Below are 5298 nucleotides of genomic sequence, written 5' to 3'. Positions count from 1 at the left end.
TGCAAAACCCCAGTGTAATGTTACAGCCAGATGTTCCCAGTGACACAGTCAAGCGACAGAACATCCCATCCACACAGGATCCCTCCTGCTACTCTCTCAACTCACTCCTACCTCCCTATTCTGTCCTCTGTGGTGATCACTATTCTGTTCTCTATGTCTGTAACTTTGCCATTTCAAGAAAGTTACATAAATTACCCTGCACAACGTTTTGGGACTGCCTTTTTTCACACAGAATAATTCCCTGGAAATACATCTAGTCAATCTAGATAATTTTTTAAGTCACATGAAATCAGTCTATTCCTCATTGGTCATAGATACCAAACCCCAACCCTTACCCAGGGAGTAGAAGTACACTGTTTTTTAGGATATTTACCCTATGCGATCTCAAACAGATTTTAGACATGCAAAAACAAGACTATGTTCTTTCAGAGAACCTGTGTGCAGCAAGAAAGACTGAGGACTAGGCCACTATGATATTCCAGACTCTGCATTTTCACTCTGATAAAATTGAATGTAAGAGGCACAGTAGTTGAATGTTTTATTGTCATTAGATACTACATTTGATTTTTCTGTCTTAAATGTAAAAATTTAAAGAAAAATAATGGGTGGATGGCTTTTTTCTTTCTTTGAATAGTCATGGACTCATAAGTTTATTTTTTAAAAATTTTAGTTTATTTGTTGTTAGGTTTTATATAATGTATGCTTTAAATTGAAGGTAGGATCATTAAAGTTGCCTCAATTATCAATCCTCGTTACCTCAAGAATCATTCAATTCTTACAACCCTGTGAGACTGATTTTTCCCTCTACTCTATCTATATATGAGGTTTAGCAAGCTTAAGTAATTTGTTTCTGGTCACCTAGTAAAGAATTACAGAGTATGGAATGAAACCAGGTATGTTTATGATTTCCAAGTCCCCAATTCAGTGAGAATCCCAGAGCTACACGTACAACAAAGGAAGAAACTTGTTATTGGTTCTTACTAAACTGTTTTGATCACATACCAATAATAATAACTCAGTGTAGGAAAACAGATATGCCAAAAGATATTGTTAATGTTTGTGTGACATACAACCAAAGCAATACTTTTTAAAAAAAAAAAACTTTTAAAATCACCTGGTTTTAGCAAGTAAAACTTCATTAAGTAGTTTCAGCATATCTCTAATTAAGGGTTACAATTCATGTTAATATCAAACATATTCGTGACATGTAGAGTTAACAGTGCATTTCTTCCCTAGATATCGGACATGATAGCATTATGAAGACCTCAAAAGAAAAACCTTCTCATAGTTGAATTTTAAATTCCATATTATTCTATCAGCTCTTTTGCTTTAGATATATAGGCACTCATGGCATCTTCCTTCGACTGCCCTAGAAAGACACAAAACAGATTACCTTACAGACTGATGTATTGGGAAATTAAGAAAGCTTACTTCACTTATTTAAGAATCAACAACCTTTTTGGACGTTCCACGCTTCCCATTTAGCCTTGCCTTTTAAATCTAACATTCCTGGACACTCTGCCAAAAGAAGAATAGATATATTTTCAAGTTTACTTTTTACTCACTGCTTCTATAAACATTGCTCAGATGTAATTTATTATTTTTTCAAAATATGATATATATACACATATTATACATATATACACACATACACACACACACACACACACACATATACAGTACCAATATTAATGTCTCCAACTATAGCTTGTTTGTAGAGCCCATAGAATTCTTTCAGTTCTTCATCATCTGGTCTTGTTTTCAGCTTCCTCACATCTTTTGTGATCCTATCAAAATCAGCTCAGAACACAAAAGGAAGAAAAGGCCAATAGTGCCTTAACTTACTTTCAGCAGGCTTATATACTTTGCAGGTATTTTACCACCAGACAGTAGGAACTTAAAAAGAAAGAGGAAGGTTTCAAACAGAGCTATTACTGGTCCAGTTCTTCCAGTATTATCCTAATTTATTTTAATTTATGGATCCCTCTCCTGGTACTTACCTGATATTCAGACAAGATATGGAGAACCACATAAAACCGTTACTAGTGAAAAATTCCTTTTTTTTTTTTTTAAAGTAGGCTCCATGCTGAGCATGGAGCCCAGTGCAGGGCTTGAGCCCACAACCCTGAGATCAAGAACTGGACTGAGATCAAGAGCTGGATGCTTAACTGACTGAGCCACCCAGGTGCCCTAATATTGAAAATTCTTAACTATTTAAAAAAAATAAATTTTATTTAATAAATTAAATTAAATTTTAATACAATTTAAATTTTTAAAATTTTTCAGAAAATTTTAAAAACTAAAAAAGACAGAAATAAATGAAAAATACTCTATGCTCACGGACTGGAAGAAATATTATTGTTTAAATGTCAATACTACCAAAAGCAATATACAGAGTCATGGCAATGAATCCTTATCAACATTCCAATGGCATATTTTACAGAAGTCAAGAAAGCAACCTCAAAGTTCATACAGAACCACAACAGACCCTGAACAAACAAAATAATATTTTTTTAAGATTTTATTTATTTATTTGACAGAGAGAGAGATCACAAGTCCACAGAGAGGCAGGCAGAGAGAGAAGGGGAAGCAGGCTCCCCACTTAGCAGAGAGCCAGAAGCAGGCCTTGATCCCAGGACCCTGAGATCATGACCTGAGCTGAAGGCAGAAGCTTAACCCACTAAGCTACCCAGGCACCCCCAAACAGAACAATCTTGAGAAAAGATAACAAAGCTGGAGTCATGACATGTCCTGATTTCCAGCTATATTACAAAGCTATAGTAATCAAAAGGGTATGGTATTGGCCTAAAAATAAATGGATGAGTGAAACAGAATAGAGAGCCCAGAAATAAAAGCATGCATATATGGTTGATTAATTTATGACAAAGTAGCCAAGAACATAGAATGTGGAAAGGTGAGTCTCTTCAACAAATGGTATGTGACAACCTGACAGTCACATACAAAAGACTGAAACTGGACCACTGTCTGACACTGTGCACAAAAACCAACTCAAATGATTTAATGTCAGGTCAAGTAAGACCTTTTGTTTAGATCTTACTTGAATGTAAGACATAAGTCCACAAAACTCTTCAACAGAAAACAGAGGGTGTTAAAAAAGAAAGAAAGAAAGAAAGAAAGAAAGAAAGGAAGAAAGAAAGAAAGGAAGAAAGAAAGAAAGAAAGAAAACAGAGTGGGTAAACTCCTGGACACTGGTCTGAGCAACAATTATTTTGATCTGACACCAAGAGCAAAGGCAACAAAACAAAAACAAAAATAAAAACATGAGACTCCATTAAACTAGAAAGCTTCTGTACGGTAAAGAAAACCATCAACAAAATGAAAAGGCAACCTATGGAATGGGAGAAAATATTTGCAAATCATTTTCTTTAAAAAGAAGTGGTTAATATCCTAAATATAAAAAGAGCTTACACTACTCAATAGCAAAAAGAAAATTTCAATTAAAAATGGGCAAAGGCTTGCATGGAGCACTGGGTGTGGTGAAAAAATAATAATGTTTTTCTGAAAATAAATAAATTGAAAAAAAATTTAACTTGAAAAAAATGGGCAAAGGAACGAAATAGACATTTTACCAAAGACAAACAAATGGAGGTGATCTGATGCTGCATGGGTCATGGTGCAGCTCCAGCCTTGTACATCCCACACCCCTTCATCAATGATGGTGAAGGAGGGCCAGCATGCCTGGGGTGGGGGAGGAAGGCAGAGAACCGCAGGGAGGGGAGGGAGGAGGTAGGGGGAGAAGACAAGGGGAACACCACCTGGGGGAGGTGGAGGGGGCACAGTGCCACCTGTGGGGAGGCCTTGTGCCTGGGTGGGCCTTGCCTGGGCAGGGTTGGGGAGGTACAGGGAGGAGAAGGCAGAGCACCACCTGTTGGTCCAGCAGCCTAGTAAAGCCTGTTGGGGAGGAGCTGACTGATCAGCACCCAGGAAAAAGCACCAAGGGGAGGAACAGGTTGGAGATAAAGCACTCTTGAAGAAGATGAGCTGTTTATCCAACAAAAAACTTCCAGATTAGACTCTTGAGACATTAACTACAGTTGGACAGACTAACATAAGGACATCATCAGAAAAGTTGGAAGAAATTCATTTGCAGAAGAAAAACAAAGTATGTGAAAAGGAAGTGATTCCAAGAAAGCTGAAAAAGTACAAAAAGTACACTCTATGGGCCAGATTAAAAGCCACTTGGCTCTAAGGCTAGAAGATCAAGATTTGAGAGATTCAAGGCAATAAGCAGCAAAAGGCTTTAGACAATTTTTTACATGGTCCCAGAACCAACAAAACTACTATAAATAAGGTCCTGTGCCTTGAAAATCTTGAAAATAAGAGGTTACCAGGGAAAAGGGCCACCACCCAGTTTCTGAGTAATCCGTGGGGAGCCCAGAAAAATACAAAACGCCAAGAAGTTTAAAAACAGTGGCTGGTCAGAAACATGAAAACTTCTAAGAAGTAAATCCAAGCTAAATGAAAAAATGAAAACATGTATGTTTTCAAACGTGTATGAGCTTATTCAGTATAAAGAATTAGTTTTTCTGAAAAAATCCAATAATTCATTTACAAATTTAAATGAATAAATAAATAAATAAATAAAGACATACACATGCCATGTGATTCAGTAATCCCACCTCTGGGTATATACCCAAGAGAAGCAAAATCCCTATGTCACAGTGATGCTGCCCCCCACCACCTGCAAACCCGTGTTCACTGCATCATTGTTTACAACAGTTAAGACATGGACATTACAACCTAAGTGGATGGATGGATGGACACACACACACACACACACAATGGAATATTGTTCAGTCATAAAAATGAAGGTGATCCTGCCATTTGCAGCAACATGGATGGACCTTGGGAGCATTATGTGAGATGCGTGAGTCACAGAGACAAATACTGTAGGACCTCACTTACATGTGGAATATTAAATAACTAAACTTAAAAAAAAACAGAGGACAGATTGGCAGTTGCAGGGGAGAGGTGAAGGGTGAGGGAAGTGGGTGCATTTGGTCAAAAGGTGGAGAAAACAAATCTATCAAGAGAAATTTCAATATATGTTTCTTTTTATTTTTGTTAAGATTTATTGATTTATTTGGGAGAGAATACCAAGCAGACACCCCATGGAGCGTGGAGCCCAATGAGGGGCTGGATCGCACAACCTGGAGATCCCACAACCTGAGCAGAAACCAAGTCAGATGCTCAACTGACTGAGTCACTCAGGCAACCACATCACAGTCTAAGAAGGGGGAAGGTTTGGATTTGAACCTGGCAGATTCTGGAGTATGT

At 37.4% G+C, this 5298-nt stretch overlaps 1 pseudogene; it reads right to left on the bottom strand.

Moving 5' to 3' along the window:
- Positions 1–1295: 1295 nt before the first annotated feature.
- LOC122890427 lies at positions 1296–3633 on the bottom strand (annotated as a pseudogene).
- Between the last annotated feature and the right edge of the window lie 1665 nt (positions 3634–5298).

This window comes from Neovison vison, chromosome 11, assembly GCF_020171115.1.
Source record: "Neovison vison isolate M4711 chromosome 11, ASM_NN_V1, whole genome shotgun sequence".
Taxonomy (NCBI): Eukaryota; Metazoa; Chordata; class Mammalia; order Carnivora; family Mustelidae; genus Neogale; species Neogale vison.
The sequence above is the reverse complement of the archived record's forward strand: the minus strand, read 5'-3'. Positions and strand labels throughout refer to the sequence as shown.